The following is a 25,481-nucleotide window of genomic DNA, read 5'->3' as shown; positions in this document are numbered from 1 at the left end:
CATTTCAAACATGATTTTCGCATTCATTTCTTTATTGTTCTAATTTGTTGATCGAGTACTAACCATTTTCTTATGGTTTTTTGTTTGTTTGTATGTTCAAGAGGTCTTTGATGAAATCTCATTCAAATCCCACTATCTTCCATATGGGGCATTATTGCGGAGCCTAGATGTAGCAAACATGGCCCATATAGACAGATTGGGACTCAATTATCTATGTCGGATCCTAGCATTGCTGGTGAATCATGGTCTGTTGACTACCATAGTGGAGTGTTTCCATTTGGAAATGAACACATTTCACTTGCCACAGGGAGAGATGGTAATCACTCCCAAAGAAATATACAAGATATTGCAGATCCCCTTCCATGGGCTGAGAGTTACCTATGACACGGTACCCTAGGTAGGGATAGAGGTATTGTGAACAATTTTTGGGAGATAGTTAGTGATTGGACGGGCCATCACCTAGGATGATCTTGTCCATACATATGGGCAGAAACACATATTGGCCATAGTTTTAGCCATATTCCTCAACTTCTTCTTGGTACCTGATAGAAGGCAACATGGACTGGAGTGTGGATGGGGCATTATGCTATAGAGGATGTTGGATGCAGTAAAGAGATTTGGGTGGGGCTAGTGCATGCTCACCCATATGTTTTATGAGATGCATAAGGTAGTGTACTGTGAGTGGAAGAGTATAGCTGATGGTGTGTACATCCTACAACTCTGGGCATGGGAGCACCTGCTAGTCACTACACTAATTTTTGAGGATGCTCAAGAGCCTGCAGAGCCATACATTTGTAGGTACAGAGGACAAATTACACAAGCAAGTTTGGCTAAGATGGAGTAGTGAAGGGCCCATCTTGATGACCTAGTCTCTTTCATATGGCTGCCCTAGCGAGAGGCACTATTTAGTATCATTTTTATCAACAACACTTGAGTAGTGCCCATTTTTTGTAATAATCCATTTTTTTGATATATATAGATATAGATATATATATATATATATATATATATATATATATATATATATATATATATATATATATATATATATATATATATATATATATATATATATATATATATATATATATATATATATATATATATATATATATATATATATATATATATAGATATAAAATTTTGAGCCGAGTATAACTATGTACATGCCATTGTATGTGTCTATTATACTTTGATGTACATGAGAATTTGATGATTATGAGATGCATGTGTACTTTGATGGATGCATGCTCACTTTGATATGATGTGATTATGATTATGTAGAGTAGATGATATGAGTATATGGATGCAATGCATGTGGAAATGAACTGACATCTCATGTAATGTTGTGTGTTTTTTCTTGACAGTGATAGGTCTTCCATTGAGGAGAGCGAATTGATGAACCAAATGCTTATGCAACTATGGAGAATCCTGATACATTTAAAGATATCCCCAATCCCCCATCATGAAGTATAGAAATAGAATCACAACTGAATTGCATGCTTATGCAAGTGAAGTATGTAATGCAAGATTATATTAAATGCAACCCTAGGTCTAGTTACCAAGCCTCGATAATTTATCATCACTAGACTTAAACAAAGCTTATATGTCCCACAATCACCATTTACAACCATGGAAATATGAATAGGACATATGTCATAGGTTCATCAGGATTAAATGTAAGCATTCAAGGCACAAGAAACCAGAATGACCAGAACATTTGTCCCTTTTAATATAGTAATTTAACATAAGCATCAAAACATAAACATTAGGATGACCAGAATGTTGCTTGCATGCAAACACACCAAATAGATGAGAGATCCATCTTATGCTAAGTATTCTGTAAGTATTCTATCCACAACAACCCTTACATTCATAACTTGAGATAGAAGTGTGCTAGGTATACTTGCAGTGACCCATACATTCACTTAACAAGATGAGTATCAATATTTACTGTAGCATGAAGAGTTCACTCTAACAAACAAGGAGAAGAACCAACATTATTGACATAGTCTTATAAAAGGATTCAAGGTACACCCGACCATCCAATATGAGATGGAGGCTCTTATCATGAACACCCCTCTTATAGAAATTTTTCAACTAATTGGAACTAAACCACAAATAGAAAGCAAAGAAAAGATCATGCCCCTGATCATTACTTCTCTAATGAGAAATGACATCAAGGAGAAAGAACATGTTTAAAGGAAATCTCTTTGATAGGGTGGCAATAGTAGGTAGACATAGTCAGGACAACTGGTGACTAAGGTTAAAGAAGAATCATTGAGGTGAAGAACCTAGGAGGACTAAGTGATAGTAGATAGACATAGCCATGACAACGGGTGACTGATACGAGAGAGATCTTCCATAAATGGATCTAGAGACATGACATAAGAAATAGTAGGTAGACATAGTTGAGACAACTGGTGACTATTGCAAAAGAGATTCCATGAGGATAATCCTAAAAAGGGTGACATTGGCAATTGTAGGCAAACATAGTGAGGACCACTTGTGACTATTGTGCAAGGGATTCTGTGAGAAGAATCTCAAAAAGAGTGGCACTAGTGATAGTGCACAGACTTAGCCATAATGATTGGTGACTATGGTGAAAGAGATTCATTAAGGAGAATCTCAAAAAGAGTGACACTAAAGGGCGGATGCCCCCAAGCTATGACAAGACTCAATCCATGGATACATGAGAAAAAAGCAAGAAAACTAGTAAAGCAATTGTATAAAGAGCCAGATGATACACTGCAAGATGGTGCATTGGGAACAAGAGGTGCCTATTTACCAAGTTTTCACCTTCTTAGTGGAAATTCTCTTTTTTGCTACCATGATGCCTATTTCCAAGTTTTCACCAATGACACTTTTCTATCTTTTCAATTTTTTTGTATTTTTCCCTTTTTTTATTTTTTTTGGTGTTACCAAGGTGCCTATTCGTAGGTTTTCACTAGGATAACAATTTTTTTCAAAACTTTTTCTAATTTTTATGGTTTTTTTTAGGACATATAAATATGTACAAAGATCTACTGATATCAAATCAGCTGTAAAACTACTTTAGGTGGAGAGTGTTGATAGGTTCCTTGAGCACTTATCCTTTGGTTGTGGAAAGCTACTTGGCATCAGATCCATATACTATAGTAATGATGTAAGGAATGAGCTAGTTTGGTTCTAACTTCCCTTTTTGAACTCATTGTTGTTGATTATTAGGGTTCTCCATGAGGAGGAGATCACCCAATTGGAAGTCACATGGCCTAACCCTCCAATTGTAGCTTCTTAACATTCATTGTTGATATGTGCATAGATGATCACATGCCACTTGTTGGCATTCATCCAGTAACACTAGCTCCTAAAGTTGAGCTATCCTGTAGTCATCATCAGTAATAAGAAACTTCCTAGAGATTCTTAAGGTAGGAATCTCAATCTATTGCGAGCACAACATCCACTCCATAGACCAAAGCAAAGGGAGTTGTGCCCGTTGGTGTTCTGATGCTTGTCCTATACACCCAGAAGGATGGATTAATTTGGAGGTGCTAGTATTTCCCTAATTTGTTGATTATGCGATGAAGGATTTTGAGGATCACCTTATTGGATGAATTAGCCTGGCCATTACCCTAGGGGTAATAAATAGAAGACCAATGTTGTGTGATTTTGAATTTCTTGCATAGTTCCTTGAGGTCTTTGTTCTTGAATTGTCATCCATTGTCAGTAATGATTGAGGATGGTACACCATATATATAAATGATCTAGTTTGTGATAAAAAGAGCTATAGTTTTTCCATCAACAATTGCAAGAGGTACTACCTGTACCCACTTTGTGAAGTAATCTATAACTATGATGATGAACTTATGTCCATTAGAAGAGGTTGGGTGGATCTGACCCACCAAGTTGAAGGCCCATTGTTGAAATGGCCATGTTGTAGTAGATGGAATCAGCTCTCTGGCTAGAGTGTGGATCAGATTCCCATTTAGTTGATATTTCTTGTAGGATCTAGCATACTTAATAGCTTCTTTCTCTAGTTTAGGCCAATAGTAACTAGCTCTAAGGAGCTTACGAGCTAGTGTCAAGCCATTTGAGTGAGATTCGCAAATGCCCTCGTGAACATCAATTAGTCTGTGTTTGGACTCTTTGGGTTCTAAACACCTAAGGAGTGTTTTGTTGAGACCTCTCCTATATAGATCATTAGCAATAATGACATAATGTGAAGCATTATGAATTAGGTAACATTTCTCATTCTAGCTCAGACCTTCTAGAATGGTGTGATTGCAAAGATAGGAATAAATGTGATGGTAGCAGGATGATTCTTTTCCTACAATGGAATAGATCATCCTAGAATCAGGGCTGTCATGGGCTGGGTAGTGTAACTCTTCCACTAAGAACTCAAGTTAGAGATCATTTTTCAGCCTCTATAGTAGGGAGGCCAAAGTAGCCATGGAATCACCTAATTTATTATCTACTCATGGAACTTGTTGGAAAGTAATGTGTGCAAAATACTTCTTCAAGTCATCAACCATGGACTTGTAAGAAAATAGTTTTTCATCCTTTGTTTGGTACACATCACTAACTTGATTTATGACAAGCTGAGAGTCACCAAAGATGTCTATCTCATCCACTCTCCATTCGACTACAATTTCCATGCCATTGATCAAAGCCTCATATTCAACAATTATGTTTGTACAAGGAAACAAAATCTTGTCTGCTTTGGGCAATGAATATCTTCATGGTGTAATGAAGAGTAATCCAACACCTAATCCCTATTGTGTGAAGGATGCATCAAAGAACATGACCCATGTTTGGTGTGTGAGTGTTAGAATTGACTCATCAGGGAAATCAGTGTTCATTGGCAGAAGGTTCTGCATAGGTGCATCAGCCAGCTAATCTACAATTGCCTATCCCTTGATAGCTTTGTGTTCAACATATTCAATGTCAAACTCACTAAGTATCATAACCCATTTAGCCAATCTTCCTACAAAAGTTTCCTTATTGAGCAAGTACTTTAGTGGATCTATTTTAGCCATGAGCCACATAGTGTGGGAAAGCATGTAGTGTCTTAGCTTTTGGCAAGCAAAGACAACTACTAAGCAAGCTTTCTCAATGATGCTATAGTTCCTCTCATAAGAGATCAGTGTGTGACTCAAGTAGTAGATAGTTCTCTCCTTGTTGGCGTTGTCTTCTTAAGCCAATAGGATTCCTAGAGATGAAGTAGTTGCTAAAATGTATAAAAGAAAAGGCTTCCCATGGATAGAAGGCATCAAAATTAGTAGATTGACAAGATATTGTTTGATCTATGTTAAGATTTGCTCGCAATCTTGGCTCTAATTGAATTTCACACCCTTATGTAAGGTCTTTGTGAAGGGTTGTGATCTATCTACCAATTGTGAGATAAACCTATGAAGAGACTGGAACCTTCCCTGTAGACCTCTAATCTGACTAATGTTTTGAGGTGGTGGCATGTCCATTATTGCTTGTACTTTCTCTAAATCCACCTTAATTCCTTTTGTAGAGATGATGAATCCTACCAACTTTCCTAATGTGACACCAAATACACATTTCTTAGGATTGAGCTGAAGACTAAAGTTTTTCCATACACTCTAGGATGGGTCCCAAATCTTGTACATGAGTATTGTGTTTAGCACTTCTGACCAAGATATCATCCACATAGTCCTCCATGGTTTTATGCATCATGACATGGAAAATTGTAGTAACAACCCTCTAATATGTAGCACCTATATTCTTCAAGCCAAATGGCATTACATTCCAGCAAAAGTTTCCCCATGCACATGTGATAGTCATCTTCTCTTGGTCTGCTGGTGCAATTTTTATCTGATTGTATCCAGAAAACCCATCCATAAGTGAGTACATCTCATAGCTAGTTGTCATGTCCACTATCATATCAATATTAGGAAGTGAAAAATCATCTTCGTGACATGCCAAGTTGAGATCATGGAAGTCAGTACAAACCTTGATAGATTTATCTTGCTTGGAGACAAGAACAATATTGGATATCAATTCAACATAATCAATTGCATGGATGAAACTAGCTTTTAGAAGTTTTTCCAGTTTTGCTTTGACGAGCAATGCAATGTGAGGATGCATTTTTCAAAGCTTTTGTTTAACTAGTTTGATGCTTGGTGTTATGGACAAGTGATGCATGATAAGATTGAGATCCAATCCTCACATGTCAAAGTATGTCCAAGAAAAAATTATCTTATTTTCTTTGAAAACAGTAATGAATTTTTCCTTTTCTTCAAGTGACAGTGACTATGCTAGATTTATCATATGAGGATGTTGTTTTGTGCCTAGATTAATTGGCTATGTTGGATCTATCAAAAATGATGATCTCTCCTGAAAGTAACTTTGAAGCACATCAAATATGTCATTCGTGGGTACCTCAAAGAGGTTTTCACCCTTGTATACATCTTTTATTTTTACTCTTTTGGGTTCTAACACTACCACAATGTGATTTTCACCATCGCATCTTTTGTGGTTTTTCTTTTTAATTGTATGACTAAGATATTTGATGTTAGCCTCAGTCATGTTGATACTTTTCTCATTGGTGGAAGACATTATAGGTTTGATAACATTTAGGTAATAGGTGAGAGCATAGTCATTCTAGAATGTGGGGACTTCACTAGATGCATTAGGGTTCTAGTCTCTAAGCTTAGGATGTGTGAGTGAAAGAGTAGTCGTTAGGTCAGTTATGTTCATAGTATAGTCATTAAGTGCTTGGACTAGCAATTTGAGACCTATAGTGAGTTCATCCATAGTTGTGTTCAACCACCTCTAAATACTAACATCAACAATCAGTGATTCTAGGAAACTAGTTGGATCAAATCGATCTAACCTAACCCTAGATTTTTCACCCATTTCAATTTGGTTCTCATAGACATGAACTTGGTCAATGTCTTTATTAGTATTTTCTTCTAAAAGAGAGTTGAATTCATATTCCTTAGAATCAGTGCTACATGGAAAGAGACTATAGAACTCCCTAATAGTGCTAGGAACATACTCAGTTTCACCATTTGGGTTCTTACATAGATACTCAATATGTAATGAGTTACTAGACTCCCCCTTTTCTGAATGATCTTTAGGTTGCTTGATGTTGTCCTCAAAAGAATCACTAGTATCATCCATAGTGCTAACACATGGCACAAAGTCATCTGGCTCAACGAAGAATTTAGCGAGATCATGAGGAATAGGATGAGGATAGGAATCTTCATCATCAGATTGTTCCTCTTGAGTATCTAACTCAGCTTGTGACTCATTTCGAGATGAACCCTCAGGTTTAGGTATGAATTTATTAGGTCCCAAATGGAAAGGAACTTTCTTAAATCCTATGCCAGTTGTATCATTTTTGTTTCAAGTTGTTTCTTTGACAGGATCAATTAGGCAATTATTATTGCACCCAATAGGGCCAGTTCCCTTGTAACCAAAATGCTTCATAAGCCTGAGACCAGACCCATATTTCTCAGGAGTGATTTCTTGAGCTTTCTTTATTAAGTCTATTGGAGCCTCTTCTCTATAAAGCCATGTAGCAGTAGCTCTATTTTCACTTTCATCCTCTAAGGGAACTATAACCTTGACAAAAGTGTCATTATACATGGTCTGAGGTGTCAGCATGAATTGCTTCTTTGCCTTTGAGGGTCTCCCATAATTCTAAGGAGACTCTGGGAGAGATGTTAATGATAGCACTAATTCCATATGTTACTCTCCCATGGAAATTTCTTTCAATTTGAATGACCATTCGGTTTGTTTCAGCTTATTGTCATGATAATCTATGGATTCACAATTAGTAGGGATGAAATTTTCAGTAGCTTTGAGCATATTGTAGGTATAGCTAGTAGTGGCAGGAATAACAACTTTGGAGCCATGAAATGATGCATTGGTGATATGTAGATGGCACAACATGGATCTCATGTATCCATGGCCATCCTAATAGAATGTTGTAAGCCAAGGGAATGTCAAGCACCTAACAGGTGACATCCCTTTCTATAGGACTGACATGAATGGGTAAGACCACAAGACCTAAAGACTTTCATTTGACTTTGTCATATGCTTTGATGGTGATCTTACATTGAGGATCAATAGAGTCCTTAGAATAATTCAATTGTCTAAGCAAAGCAGTAGAGACAATGTTTAGGCCAATGTCATTATTGATGAATACCCGATGAACACGTGTTTGGTGGATCACATCCTTGATGTGTAGAGGTTGATTGTGAGGGTGACTCAATGAATTATCCTCCTCCTGAGAAAAGGTCATAAGATAAGGTGAGGTCAAGTGACCTACCATGGATTGAAATCGCTCAAGATCAAGATCTTGAGGAACATTTTCCTCAATGAGGGCTTTGTCTAGAATTTGCCCATGTGTAGGCAAGATTTTAAATAGCTCAAAGATAGATATCTAAGCATTAGTTTGTTTCACTTGATCAAGAACACTATAACTATTTTCCATTGAGTTCATTGTAAGTTTTGCACCTTTGCTTGATTGACTAGCAAGGGCTTTGTCTTTGTGTTGTTCAAGATCAAAAGTAGAAGGCTCAGGGCCTTTGAGCACCAACTTTGTGTGAGAGCATGTAATAGCATTAGCACAGTGTTGTGAGGGTGTGTTATCCATTATGTCAGAAGTAGGGCCCCTCAAGACAAATGGTGTCTTAGGTTTGTCATTATCTTATTTTCCCTTAATGGTAATGATGTTGTAGTATTTAGAATCCATAAGATCAACCATGTTGGTCATGTTGTCGTCATTGGAATAGTGACCTTGTTGTTGGGTTTTGGTTTTGAAGTCTCTCCTTTTTCATAGGTTGGGAAAGGCTCTTTGAATGCCTTGTGATCTGAATTTTCATTATGTCCATCTACCACAAGTTCACTAGCATCAATCATGCCCTAGACTTTATGGCACAAGTTTATGTAGTTGCTAGTGTTATGTCCCTTATTTTGGTGATACTCATAGAATGAGGTTTCATTCCACCATGATGGATGTGGTTGTGGATCATAGGGATGAGGATTGTCCATTGGTGAAATAAGCTTGTGTTGTAGCAATGTTTTGTAAACCACATTCAAAGGTTCACCCAAGGGTGTATATTCTCACTTAGGGCATGTGGCCCATGAGTTTCTCAGCTTTTTCCTAGATGTCTTGTTGTCTGGAGGAGGCTTCTTAGCATTTTTGGCCACATTGAGGCCATCTATGAGATTAAATGCCACCTTAGTAGGTTTGGGAATGACATTGTCAACAACTCCATCATGTAGAATTTCTCAGTTCTTATTGACATATTTGGTTTTATCCCTATTACCTTATTTTGTATCCTTCTAAAGAGTGGGTTCACCTATCTTGACCATAAATTCCTTGATGCAAATAGCATGTGTAATCTTTTCTTCAAATGTATGAGGACCTTGAAGTTGGACTCTATATCCAAAATTAGGTAGGAGATTATCAGTAAAAATATCAAGTTTTTTGGTTTCCAAAATTTTGCATAAATACTCAGTGTAAAGTTGTCTCCACCATCGGAGGAATGTGAGAAAAGGTTCTCCAAATTTATGCTTAAGGTTGCATAGGTCTCAAATGTTGATAGGGTGTTGAATGTTATGAGAATACTGCTGGACAAATAAGTTGAAAATTTCATCAAATGTCTTGATATCAGGAGGTAAGTTTTAGAAGCACTCCAAAGCCTAACCACCTAGGCTCCTAGGGAATAAATTCATGAGATATGTTTGAACATGTATAAACTCCATAGATAAGGTGCCAAAATCTTGCAAGTGATCTTGGGGATCAATAGTTCCAAAGTACTTTTCATACTTAGGTAGCTCTACACCTCATGGGAACAAAGGCATGTTTATGCTTTAGTCAAATGGAAATGGACAAAGAGTGTCTAATATGTATGTTTTTGCAGGTTCCTCTTTCTCATGTAGCATCTAAGCTAGTTGATCTTGCATAATTTTAAGTTTTTTTTTGGAGTTTGGAAGACTCAATTTCCTCTTCATCCATGATAATGGTTTCCACGTTGAAACGGGAGGGCAGTTTAGCTACCTCTTGGGAAAGTTTGAGAACATACTTTTCTTTCTCTTCATTGAGTAGGATTCCCATGACCTTTTGAAATTTTTTGTCTCTTTGATATTTTTCTATGTATTCAAGGAGTATTTCCACCTCTTCCTATTCCTCATCCATATCATGATCTTTCTCTTTCTCTTTATCATTCCTATGTGGTTCTTGATGTCTACTATGACTACCATGTTTAGGTTCATGATTAGTCATTGTAGGGAAGTGTTCAGTATAAGGTTCATGATGTTTGACTTCCTTTTCAGTTTCCACTAGAAAGGAAGTCAACCATCATGTTTGGAGGTACAAGACCTCTACCTGTCTCAGGATCCTCTTGATACAAAGGATTCCTAGTTTTTTGTAGGTTTATGAAAGATGTTTGCTAGACTTGAGGTGACCTGAGAGGTGAGGGAGATCATGAAGATGCCTCACTAGATGAACTAGATGCAGACTCTATAACAAAAGGTAAGATACCTCTACCATTATTACAACCCCTAGCATGACCTCACCTAAGTCTAAGAGGATAAAACATGTTGTCACTCCTTGTTGTGACAGTCATAGACAAGGACAAAAAGCAATAACTTGGACAAGGACCGCACTAAAACTTAGTCTTAATAAGACAAGACAAGACTACTATATACTAAGGCATGAGTAGTCTGATTTGAAGGCTAGAATAGCCAAAGGTTATGACTAATGTAACATGGAGTGTGACAAGCACTAAAGAATGAGAATCCAGAGAACTAAGGACAAGACTAGTCAAAAATGTGGATCACAAATCTTTAGTTAAGCTAAATGACACTATTCAAGACTATGTATAAAGAGGGAAGAGACAACTTAATGCATGAAATAGACTGAATGCAGGTCACAGATTGGTTGGATAAGTTGATTTGATAGTTTCAATGCAAGGTCTCACAAAAACATTGTCTTTGAGGTGCACAAGAAAGTTTACTGGGTCGGGTGAAAACTTAGAACAAAAATTTAAATTTTTGCAAAGACTTTCTTTGGCTTGCATGAAAAAGTGACATGATAGTAAAGACAATTGACAAGATCTCACATGGGCATGCACAAGTTCTCACACAAAGACCTAAACTAGTTCAAGAAAAAAATCAAATTCTCACGCAAGGAAATGCAAGACCATGTGTGAAATTTAGGACTAGACTAATAATGGAATTGGATTTTGAAGAGACTTCTCAACTATTTAGATAGATTGAATACACTACCTAGACTAATTTTTTGGATAGATAGCAAGGTTAACTGTAAAAATAGTTTGAACAAGTGTTTCAAGTTGCAATTAAGGCAAAGTATTTGAACTAGACAATGAGAAACAATCAGTAGTAAAATACAATCCAACTAAGGGCAAAGCAACTCAGAGGGACAAGGGAGTCTTGACTCTTAGTTTGTTTGAGAATATTTGGACATGTTTTGTACTCGATAAAAAACACACTTTATTCCTAGAAATAGAAAATGGTAGACAAGGAAACACTTTTGTCCTACATTTTATGTGCATGTGTGTACCTCACATAGCCATGTCACCCCCTAGAGGGCACTCGTGTTTTCAGTATATTCAAAAGGCTCAATAGTATATGCTGAACAAGTGCCCTTGTGGTAGGGGATGAGCATGTGTACCACCTTCAAATGTCTAGTAGCATGCCTATGGTGAGTTCTATAGGGGAGATTCTTCCCCCTCCTTGTAAAAAGATAATACCTCCTTTCAGAGGTGAACTAGGTAGCTTCTAGCTAAGAGGTTTTTAATTGGCTTCTATTCGTATTAATTCCTAATATGTATGTGCATCTTTTTCCAATTCTATAATTTTTTCAAATCCTCTTTTGGGTGGTAATCCTAGTGGAATTTCTTCAAACACCCTTTGATGTTTCTTAATAATGGCCTCAATATCTATATGGATGGTTGATTCTTTACTTATATTGAGGGCCACAACCTCATAACCCATCATCAAACATCTCATGCATTTTGTCATGCCAACGAAGAGTGGCATTTTTTTCGTCGGTAAGTGTTTCAATGTTATCCACTATGTTGTTTAACATGGATAACATAGGAGCCAATGTGGGTACAATATTATATGTTGTTCGCAAAGCCGTCAACTTGGTGAGATTTTCAAATATCAAATCCTTGATTTGAGGAGGGTTTTGACATGGTAGGGGATCATTTGGTGGATAATTTTGAGGGTGCATTGGATCACTTGGTGGGGGGTTACAAGGAACAACATTTCTTGCCTCAGAACCATCATTTTGGCCAGCCAAACCTATTAATTCACAAAATATAATCTATACTAAAAAAACCTAAATTTCTACAATTTCTATCAAAAACACTTAAATTTTAACAAATTTAATTAAAACTAACAAATTTATAGTAAAATTGATTGAAAATATTTAAAAAATCACTAACCTGTATTGTATATCCATTCCACAATCAAATATCGGAGCTCAAAATGAAAATGTAGTATGAAAAAAACCCTTAGGTTTTGCTTTTTGTTAAATGACATCTTAGTTATCAAGTATTTGATTTCCTATCAGATACTTGATATTATTGGATATCTGATATCATATCGTGTATTCGATATGAAATTAGATACTCGATAAGGCTTGGGCCTACTTCTAGCTTTGGTATCAAGATGGGTGGAAAAAAGTCAATGTAAATTTTGAAACACTTTTAGACATTTTCAAAATCTATTTTTTTCACATTGCCACATTTTGACACACCATGATCCTACACATACTGAAATTTTAACAATTTAAATTAACTACATAAATATTTAACACTTTGAAAGCTCTCCATAACATCTTAAAATCAACTACAAATTAAATTCTATTTACTTATTAATCTAAATTACTAATTTTTCCTTACTTTCTTTTCATTTTCCAAATAAATATCTCTATCGATTATATAAACCAAATCCCCATTTTTACCTTATACATAAAAAACCATTCAGGTAACAACATTAAAATCTATATTATTAATTAAAAAATACCAAGTTTACAATCTAAAATGTTCTTAATTTTAAATATAGACCAATATTACAATTCCATAAAAAACATGCATGAAAACACTCTATAAAAAAAACTAACAGTTATAGCTTAAACTATGTTTACTTGCTACTTTTAATCAATAGACTTAAACATTTTGCAAGCTCTCTTGGAAGTTCAAATTTAGATATTCATAAAAATAAATATCCCCCTCAATATATTCATCATTCGCTAGCGTAGACTTTGATCTCCTAAAAGAAAATAGACTTATTAAATGAAAGATGATATTGTAGCCCGACTTCCCCCATTTTTTCCATTCTTTTTTTCTTATTGACTATTGACCAACACATCTCTATGTATTCACAAGCATAGATTTTATGTTCACTATTAGGAAGGATGAAGATGTTTCTATCTATTGCGAATTGACTTCTCACCTATTTTTCTTCATGACCATTGACCAAGCTAGACTTTAACCACTTCACATCTTTATAATAATCATGTCTTGCAAGGATGACTTAAACATTAGACACTGAGGCTTTATTCCTAAGCTAAAAGGGCTAAATAGTTAAAGTTGACTTTTTTTTTTCAAGCTTAATTTCTTCCTTGTTGTGTGATGATTTGGGTATTCAAAAAATTAGTTGTTTGTGAATGAAATAAAGATGAATATTATAATGGCTATGCTTCTCTTCTTTTTGATCTATGTAATGCCTTTGTTTCCCCATTCCTCCTCTTTTCCTTCACATTATACTGATGAAGAAGCATTGTTGAATTTCAAGCATTCGCTATCCCTGGACCCATACAATTAATTGCTAGATTGGTCTCCTCGTCACTCCTCTTATAATTGGACTAGGTTTATTTGTGCCTCTCACCATGAGCATGTACTCACTTTGAATCTCACTCATATGTCTTTAATGGGATCGATCTCTCCTTTCCTTGGGAATCTCTCCTTTCTTAGAGTGCTTGCTCTGAGGAATAATACCTTCCAAGGTCAAATTCCTCCATAGCTAAGGAGGCTATCTCACCTGTGAACACTTAGGTTGTCTCTAAATCAATTGGAAGGCCCGATTCCCACCACTCTAGCAACTTGTTGCTCTTTATAAGTTCTCATATTGTCTTTTAACCATTTGAGCAACACTATCCATCCTGAGCTTTAGAAATCCTTTATTTAGGAGAAAACCACTTTATGGGAAAAATACTCTCTTCTTTGACCTAGTTGGAGTTATTTGGAAATAGACTCTATAAAAATCTTTTCTTCTTAGGAAATCTCTATTCTTTGACTTGGTTGGAGTTATTCAAAAATAGACTCTATGGTAGTATTCCTTTTGAATTAGTTATTTTTGGTCAATTTGAAGAGCTTTTTCTTTCTACAAATACCCTGAGAGATATTATACCACCATCTCTAGGAAATTTTTCGTCTTTAATCAAATTGGCTTTGTGATGTAGTGCAAGGTAGGAGAATCTACAAAGGAGATGTCCTAGCCCCCCAAAAAATAACCACATAGTAGAAACACAACAATAATGCAAGATCTAATATCAAATCACAACTCTTTATTCATTCTGGTTATGACCAAATACAAAGCAAGTAATAGTTCTGCAAGATCCCTCAAGATCCAATCAAAACTCTAGCTAGTCCAGATCCACAATCTTGTTGTAAACTACCTCACATTTGGCACTCTATCCACAAACTCAAGAAAACTAACTCCTCTACTTCCTCCTTCTCTCCAAGCTTCTACTAAGAAGATATCACACCTTGAAGCTTGATTAGAAATGCTCATATGCCTTGCTTAAATAGGCATTTACCACCCAATATGTTACAAACACAACCAATATGGGATAAAAGAAAATGCAATTACCTTTCAACAAATATTTAATTCCCACCCAAATAAAACCAATTATCACCATGTGGCCAAACAAATATTAAATACATGATTTGAGGAAATGTCAACAAACTTCTAAAATTCCACCTACACACCTCGATAAATGAAATGACAACCGTTCTTATTTATTTTTCTATTTATGGCACCTATGCACCTCAAAAAATAGAAATTCCTTTTCTTCTCCTTTTCTATCTTTTTAATTTATTTATTTTTCCTCTAATTTGTCACTTTCTCTCTCCTCTAGTTATATATATATATATATATATATATATATATATATATGGTGCAAAAAATGCTCTTGCATCACTTTTTATCAAAACCAACTTCATGGTAGTATTCCCTTTGAATTGTGTATGCTTACTGAACTCAAAATACTTTATCTTAGGAGAAACAATCTAAAAGGCACAATCTCACCCTCTCTAGGAATGATGACATCTTTAATTGAATTGGAGTTAAATAAAAATAGATTACATGGTAGTATTCTTTTAGAACTTAGTATGCTTACTTAACATAGAATGCTTCGTCTAAATTACAATAGCCTAACAGGAGTGGTCCCATTTTAGATATGGTGAACCATTAAGGTTGTAAAACTTAAGGGAAAACCGAGTCACTTGACAAATATTATGTTCTCTCCAATTCTATGTGAGACAAAAAAAAAAAAATAGTCTAGATGGTCTCCCACAATAAAGACATCTTGGTCTTCATCATAATGCACAAGTTGGAAAAATATGTTTCAAATCAATTAGAAGGTACCAAAATTTGGAGAAAGCAATTAGAAGGTACCAAATTTGGGAGAAAGTGGACTTATCTAAAACAAGATAAGAATAAATATGCTTGATGTTTTCCCGTACTATAAAGATGTAAATATGGTGTGTATTTTTAATCATTTAGGTAGCAATCATGATTAGTGATACATATGTAGATAAATATCTAAAGAAAATATAATTATTTAAGGAGTATAAGATTGCATTCTTAACATTATTTTCATCTTTATTTATGGGTTAAAAAATATATATAATAATTTAGGTTTCTAATATTTCCAAATATTACATATACATTATTGCAACACAACTAATACTTCACTTGTTTATAAACCTTTCTTGAACATGATTGAATTTAATATTTAATATTAAAGACATTGAAGTTTTTATTTTCCATAGCTTTAAAAAGTTAATTATTTATCTACAATGTTCATCAAAATCATTGTACATCAAATAAACCATTTTTTTGGACATATAGGAATCCTAACAAAAGAAATGGTTATAAATTTTCATATTGTAATCATTCTTGTCGATTTTTAAACTTTAAATAAGTGTTTGGAAGAGGTCACCAAAGAGGTATTTAGTAATATATTAGTAAGAATTTATTATTTTATTTTTTTAACAAGATGAGAGGAAACACACTTGATGTTGTTCCATACTCTAAAGATGTAAATTGGTGTGTATTTATTTCAGCCATTTATGTGGCAAACAGGATTATTGATACATTTGTAGATTATTATCTAATGAAAATCCAAATATTTAAGGAGTGTAAGTTTGTATTCTTAACACTATCTTCATCCTTATTTACATTTTTTATTTAGGTTTATAATATTTTCAAATATTATCTCTAACATTATTGCAAAACAAATAATAAATTAGTTGTCTATTAATCTATATCAAACACATGGTCTTTATAAACTTATATAAAAGGAATCAAAATCTTATCCATCAAAGACCATTTGTTTGTGTAATATGTTCATCAAAGTCATTGGAAGTTAAACAAACCTTTATTTTGGGGCTTGTAGATAGCCCATCAAAACAAATGGTTATAAATTTTGTATACACCAATGATGTTACATGTGTAAGATAAGTACTTTCATGTTGTATCCAGTGTCAATTCTTAAGTTTCAAATGAATTAATGTTAGACGAGGTCACCTATGAGGAAGTTGATAGAATATTAATAACCTTTCTTTATTTTTTAATGTAATTAGTAGCAAGGGTACAAACTCTTACAAAATTACAACTAGAGGGCTTTATGTAACATCACATTCCACAGACTATATGAGTCATCTAGAGGAAGAAGCTACTCAACTCCTCAAGAATCTACATTAATTTGTTTTGGTCTATAGTTTTTTATGTATGTTATTTATGTTAGTGTTCTATTGTTCTTTTGGTTATGGGTTGGTTTTTTGTTCTTTCCTATTGGCAATGTTTATATGTAATAGGTTTTGATTTTCTTGGAATTTTAATATTTTAAAATTCATAAGCTATACTGTGAATATGTGTTTCATGTCCTTTTATAACATTTTTTTCAATAAATAAATAAAACACACACTAACAATAGATTTTTTTAAAGTAACTAATAATAAAACCACCAAAAGGTGACTACAAATAGTGGTCACTCAACCTATAAATCTCAAGATTACCATTACTGTACAAAAAATACCAAGTATTAATAGAAATCAATAAAACCATACACCTAGTACAAAAAGTATGAAAACATAAAGATGAGTGAAATAATCTTCCTAAAGCTAGAGTCTAGGTGAAAAATAACAAAATGTAAAATGTTTTTTTAATACCCTGTAGAGAGGGAGGTTGATATTAAGAACAACCATCCAAGAGTTAAGTGTTGCCATGCACTTTGAGGTTGCAACCCAAGTGATATATAATATGGCTCCAATAATATGTAAGAAACTTAAACAAATTCTTTTTATTTTGTTGCCATCCCCTTCAATATCTTTATTAAGAGTATTTCATACAATGGGAATAGGGAAGCCTCATAGTTGTGCATAACATGAAGATTGAACCTAAAAATGCATCCCATATTTTGTTCCATCTCAATCATTTAAAAATAAAATTTATTTTGTTACATTTAAACTTGGCCAACTCTAATGCAAAAACCTTATTTGTTTTGACATGGATGGTGTTAACCATTCCAAGTATTATGATCTTCATGATGCTAATTGGATCCTCTTCATGTTATCATAGATGTGGGTACAACTATTAATAGTTGAATTTTTAATCCTAATAATAGAAAAACCAACTTCTTTCTCATCACACTCCATATCATTCTTTTCCCCATGATCTTCCTTCCCAATCTTCCCATTCCTCTATTTAGTGCTCTCCATTAAATCATATTCAATCAACACTTTTTCCCCTTTCTTTGTAGATGTAGTGGCTAGCTATTATATCCACACAAAATAGTTTGATCATCTTCCACTTCATATTCCTCTTTATTATTCACCTCCTAGACACAAATTTTGGTTTTCTTAGTAGGGGAAGATGATTTTTTCTTTTCCTTTGGAGGTGGCCATCTAAAACCCTTTTCCTCTCAAGTCACTTGTGTAAGGCATGTAAAAATAAGAATTCAAAAAATATAAGGTTCCATTTTAAGATTCAATCCTAAGGGCACTTGAATGACAAACATATTTCTTTTTACATGGCAATACCATGTCAATTATGTTATCAAGAAAGGGAGATTGAGAAGGGTATGTGTAGGATAATGGTGTGCCAAACAATAGTGATATGAAAAAGTTGGAGTTTTAAAGCATCTAATAGCATTTCAAAAAAAAATTTGAAATTTTTTCCCACCCATCCTAATACCAAAGGAAAAAGGTGATACCATACTTTTTGGGTATCCAATCCTATATTGGGTACTTGATCACCTATTGGATATTTGATATAAATAGGTACCCAATATTAGATTAGATACTCAAAACTTGCAACCAAAAAATTAAATCAAGAAAATTGAGTGCTATTTTCCACTATTGTTTCTTATTGTTGGAGGCCCCCATTTTGGGTATAGGATAAAGGCAACCTCAAGCAAGTCCAATTTTTTTTTTTTAAATTGATTAGTTTCATTTAATTATATTTAAAAATAGGTTTCTTTCATAGAAATCACTATTTTTTTATTTTTAATTAAAAAATATTAATACAAATAGTAATTTTTGGATTCTTTCCAATTTAATAGGCATGGATGACTTGAATGATGTTGATAACACTGAGCCATGAATCAATGTTCCTTGAAACCCTCTGCCAAAAATTTGACAACCTTGTCAAAATCCTCAACCTCAACCAAATGATCCACTACCCCGTCAAAACTCTCATCAAATTGAAGATTTGATACAAGAAAATCTTATCAAAATGAGGGGTTTTCAAGCCACATATAACAATATACCTACATTGGCTCCCATTTTACCCACATTAAACACCGTAGTAGAAAATATTTAGACACTTTTTGATTATCAAAATGCTTCTCTGCACTGGCATGAGAAAATGCATGTCATATTTGATGATGAGTTGGACTTTGATGAGGTTTCATCCCTAAACATAACAAAAAATAATATAGTTGACCTTTTTGGGAATCAAAAAACTAGTAAAATAGTAGAATGTACAAAGCCAAAATTATCAATTCATTGGTGCACAAATGAGGCTATGTGTGAAAAATTTTGAGATTTTTGGTGGACAATTTTTGACAAACCTCTACCCAACAATTCAGACGTCCCATTCTATCTCATTAAAAAATTGTCTGTTGAATTTGTGGTGGGCTTCAAGGTGAACTACTAGATCATGAGACTCAACATGGGTGTAGGAGGAGGAGCTCCTTAACATAGATCCTTTTCTCAAAGGAAGAAAGATGGCACTTTCATCCCTCCTACTAATGTCTCCCCCCTACTCTAATGTAGCATCTTGATATCATTTCAAAGGCTAGCTCTTAGACTATTAGAGCCATCCATAGATTGAGTAGCCTATTGATATCCCAGACTAGGTCAATGTTTCCTCCCTATGTTGATGATGCTGGCATGAGTTCATCATTGATAATCTTATCAAATGTTTGTATACCCCATACTTGCATAATGTGCAAGACTATTTATCTGTGTCCCATTGGTGATTATTCTAACTATCATTTTCTATTTTGGGAGGAGGATATACCACACATGTCTATAGAGATTGTAGACCTTAGCATAAAAGAGGATGGACATGTAGAGCCATGAGATCCTTTTGTGTTGGTATGTGTATATATATTTTTGTCATGAAATAATTTATTTAAAGTTAATATTTATACTAGAAAAATTTTAAACCATACAAACTTATACATGTATGTGATCTTCATTCAATTTTAGTTAATAATTGAGGAGGAGCTTAGACAAGTTAATGATGTCACACTCTCTGCTATTTCATTTGGCCTTGAGACATCTATAGTACTTTATGTTGTGTTATTGTTTCTTTGTTATTTGATATTGGAACATATATGGTTTATGTAAGAATTTGGTATAACTCTGATATCATGTAAGAATTTTCCTAAGGGAAAAATTCATCCAAGAACTAAGAACTCAAACACAAACACAACTGTAGACCAAAAATGGATATGATCAATTAATTAGAGTATGTCCTAATACATGCTCTGTTTAGTATGTGATCTCCAAATACAGTAGGAGTGCCTATCTCTAGAAAGAACTAAGAGATAATATAAGCATCATGACAACTAAGCACATAACTTATCCATTATTCTAGATGAGTGGATAAGAATGAAAAGGTTGTCAACACTATGTGCTTAATTAGTGTGCTAACTCCTATGTTGTAGACACCATGTTCATAAAAGAGGTGCAAACTACTGTGTTGTCAACATGACAACTTACAAGAGAATTCATACTCCTAGGTGGCTAATAAATAAATAATATAAAATATACATTAACCTAAGTAAACTTAAGTAAGTGTAAATAGTAAATATTTATTTACACCAACAAACCCCCTTAATTGCAACTTAGGGGAATGCACTTAAGTTCAGAAGAACTAGGATGAAATTCATAATGGGTCCTAGCCACTAGGCCATGATAGTTACTCTTGTACATAATGATATGCAAATCTCTCATAAAATGGGGAAAGAGGGAAAACCTCATGGGAAAAACCCTCCCACAAAGAGAGAGATGAAAAGGGATGCATGGATGGATGGAGTAATCAAGACCCCCCCATTATGACATACATCCAATATATACAAAAGAAAAATGGAGAAGGAAAAAACCTCCTAAGAGGAAAAAGTCACCCCCAAAAAGGAGAAGAAGGAGATGAGGTAGTCCCCCCCTATAGGTAGTGTGTCAATCATTGAGAAATGCTTCGATGTAGAAGCTAATCCATGTCCTTTGAATGATATTACTCCCCTTTGGAAGAAACAAATGCAATGGTACAAAGGAGATGCATCCCCTATATGGAGAATGAATCTCTATGATGAATAGTATCTCTAAAACCTACTCAAGTGTCCTTATGTTGATACTGATGATGGTTTTTCCCAAAACTACTAAGAAGAAGTGTAGATCAAACAAGGAGTCTTAGAAAACCAACTATCTTCTCAAACATGAAAGAGACCTCCTGTAGATGTTGTACATAAGAATCCACAATCATGCCAACCTAGAAGGATTTATCGTGCAGAGAATGTGCAATAACTATAGAAGAATCTACCTCAATAAAGAGAAGTGATAAATCATCATAAAATTCTTCCATATCCACTATGTGTGACTCCAAGAATAGAGCTAAAATGTTTGACAAGAAGTCATCACCTAGAAGACCATGTGTACCATGTAGTGCTGAAGTACATGAATTTGCCACTGTGGTAAAAGACGAAGTATTAGCCTCAAAAAGGAGATGAATGTCATCAAGAATGTCTCCCACATCTTCAATGTGAGACTCCATAAAAAGGCCCACAAGGGTGGGAAAGAATTCTTTGCATGAAGGTAATGTAGAAAGACATGTAGTGTCTTGTTGTACTAAATTTGAAGCAATGATGGCTAAAATAGGACCAGTATGAGCAATAGGAGTTGGAGGTGTGATCTCAACTAAAGTTGAAGAAGCCATAGCTAGAGTGACTAGATGTAGACTGTCCTCTAGAGATGGAGGAACATAAGGATCTCCATATGCTTCTCAAATAGACATCCAATATCATAAGGAAAATGTGCCAATCTAAGAGGAACAAAAGTTTCCTTACTCATGATGTTAGAAATAAAGTGATGAAGGTTCACAACATATGTCCAATTAAAAGGTTGTGACAATGAATAAAGACAAGGAAGCAATTCTAGATGGTCTCTTAGATGAGAAACTATCAAAGTACTCCATTTGTGATAGTTCCTTGTTGTCAACTATGGTCAAATACCAGACTAAAAAATCTAACAACACTCCATGAGATGAATCAATGAACCCCCAAAGAATCAAAGAAGCCCCCCTTCAAAAAAAATTTTGTTGGCACTTTATATGGAGTAAGTGTATAATGAGCCACTTGTCAAAATGAACAAAGTAGACCTCTAATTTTGCTTGTCACAACTATCACTTGAGGCTTAAGAATGGAACTAAGCACTATAGCTAAATTCTAAAATCAATACAATGCAGAAAAGGCCCTAGTTCTAAAAGTGATATTTTTGTCCACAGAACCCTAGTATCTAACTATAGATATAGAAAGTAGATGAAAAAATATGCACTTTCAAGAAAAATGGAACCTAAAAAAGTGACCAGAAGTGCCCGTATGGAGCATTTGAAGTTGCAAAACATAGGATTATTCAAGTATAATCACCAAATGATGAAAATTCTAAAAATACTATCACAAAAATTAGATAATAACATCATCACTAGAAAATTCAAGAAATTCTACCCAATTTCAAAAAAAATTGCAGCTAAACTAGAGTCTAGATGTCTGAGATATGAGCTCACGAAGTCAAGCTGCGAAACTAAAAAGAAATCTGGAGAGGGCTCTGGAGAAAATACTAGGATGTTGAATTTGACAATCAAATGGTTGTTGCTATAGTTGTAAATGGACTAGGTTTTATGTTCAAATGGACATCAAATTTAACCCACTAAAAAAGTGACATCAGCGAAAAAAAGCTTGTCCTCATGATGTATCTACTAAAAACGATGTCCATACTGTATGAAATGTACAAATAGAGGACATGTGGCAATTGATGTGACTGTACACATGTCAAAAAGTCTAGCTATCCATGTGGTTGACATGGCAATTCTGGCTAATGTGTGGCAAAAAATGACATGTCACTGCACATGCTATATATCCACATGGCATGGAGGCAAATGGAACACATGTCAAAATGTACAAAAGGCATGGACCTATGTAGGATGCTTTCATGGCTATGTAGCTATCCACTGTGGCATACAAATCAGTGTTGTGTGGCTCAAGTTTGTAGACTATCTGCATGCCATGTGGATGAAATCAATATTGCGAGCATGAACAATGAGTGGGGTTTTTTTTAAAATCATCACATGAAATCCAATGCACTACTAGAGGAGTCACTTTGTAATGCTAGAAAAGCACTAGACATCACTAGTGGGAGAACTTAGACACGCAGGTGGAAAGATTTTTATTAAATTAGCATCAAAATATTCAAAAATGTCGAGCATCAAGTTTTTAACTTTGTGGGTGTCATAAAAGTAGTGTGCAACCAGGAGATACCATGTAAGAATTTTCCAAAGGGAAAAATTCACCTAGAAACTAAGAACTCAAATGCAAGAACAACTGTAGACTAAGAGAGAGAGTATGATCAAAATGATGATATATTCAATATGCCAAAAATCCTAGATTAAATGTCACTGGGAGTATGTGTGACAGTGGGTTTTTAAACCCTTTTGTCCCACATTATATGTGTGGGTGCCTTGCATGCAAGTTAAATATTTAATACCACTCAAGGCTTGTGAAAGGTAAAGCCATCAGTATTGATGGGGCTAGCCATAGTGAAGAGTCAGTCAGTTAGAATTTGTTGGTTGAATTTGCTCTTAAATGTCTAGTGTCAATTAATTTGACGGTATGGCCTATGATAAATGAATAATTCCCTACCACAAATAAAATATACTTCCACACTATAGAGTCGGGATCTGATAGCCTGATTTTGCAAAAAAAAATTCTCTACCGAGTGCCCAAAGGGTGAATTTTTTTCCAAAAATACTGACAAAAGAAAAGTATAGAGAAATAAAAGAAAATTGTAAATCAGAAATTAATTAAATTGAAAAAAAATGACCATAACCGATCTACAAATCGAGGCCTCTAGGGTCTGATTTGCAAAAAAAAATTCCTCATGGTTGACTTTAGGCCAAGATAGCTGAGTTTATAGTTGATCTTCACTAATTCAGTGTTTTGGATGCAATGGCGAGGTCAAATCTAGTTCTAGATGCTCACAATTTTTGTAGTATCTTGGATTTGAGCTGAGGTGTTGAAGCAAGTGTGGTCTCGAACGGCTATGTGATGAGAAAATCTCCAAAAGCTCTAATACCATGTAAGAATTTTCCTAAGGGAAAAATTCACCCAAGAATTAAGAACTCAAACATAAGCACAACTGTAGACAAAAAAATGGATATGATAAATTAATTACAGTATGTCTTAATACATGTTCTATTTAGTATGTGATTTCCAAACACACTAGGAGTGCTTATATATGAAGGCCTCTCAAGAAGCACCTAGAATGTCTCTAGAAGGAACCAAGAGATAAGATAAGCATCATGACAACTAAGCACATGCCTTATCCATCATTCTAGATGAGTGGATAAGAATGAAAATATTGTTGACACCATTTGCTTCATTAGTATGCTAACTTCTATGTTGTAGACACCATGTGCATACAAGAGGTGTGAACTCCTATGTTGTCAACATGACAACTTACAAGAGTATGCATACTCCTAGGTGGCTAATAAATAAATAATAGAAAATATGCATTAACCTAAGTAAACTTATGTAAGTGTAAATAGTAAATACTTATTTACACCTATAGTTTATAACTATTCTTTTCTCCTATAGGTATCACTTGTAAGTGGGGGGTAGACTGCAAGGCATGAGACACAACCCATTAACAAGTTAAAGGTAATTAGGTGTTTTTAAAGTGATTAAATATTGATGCAATCTTGTATCTTGTTTGTGCCAATGAAATTTAATTACAATCTTTATTGTACAAGGCATGGCTACTTGTGATGAGTCCAAGAATATTTGGCGTTGTATACCCTCTAGAATATTTGGCTACTAATTTCCATGAGATTAACAACTACACTTTTGTATCTTGTAGAAAAGACGTAGTACACATGAGACTAGATGTCATAGTTTTGTATCTTTTCTCATGCAATCGTTATTTCTAGAGGAGAGGTTGATAGAGGTAAGTTTTAGTTTGAATTCTTGATTATATGTTATATATTTAGTATTCTATCAATTATAATGCTATAATTTAAGTTTTAGATCCATCTAGTAACCATACTTGAACATATATAGGCCATAATCTTTGAGCATTATTGAGGACGTATGAGAGAACTCTTGACTTCCATAGGAGGTTACTGAGAGAGGTATTTATGATGAACATTTGAAACTATAAATCTTAATTAAAAAAATTATCATTACACATTTTAGTAATTTAATGTTAGATATGTAGAATAATATAAATTTAGTAAATTAACTTTGGGTTTTCCTTTTTCGATTATGTAGGAGGCATATGATCCACCTAGTACAACAAAGATGCTACATTTTGATGATCCACTAGAAGCATAGGATAGTATAATTGTCATAAGATGCATCATGAGGCATATTTAGATGGAATATGCCATATTTTATACAAAAAAATGATATTATACACATTTTGATG

Source organism: Cupressus sempervirens, chromosome 5, assembly GCF_028749045.1.
Source record: "Cupressus sempervirens isolate cs-2001-9-10 chromosome 5, ASM2874904v1, whole genome shotgun sequence".
Taxonomy (NCBI): Eukaryota; Viridiplantae; Streptophyta; class Pinopsida; order Cupressales; family Cupressaceae; genus Cupressus; species Cupressus sempervirens.
Note: the sequence above shows the minus strand (reverse complement) of the source record.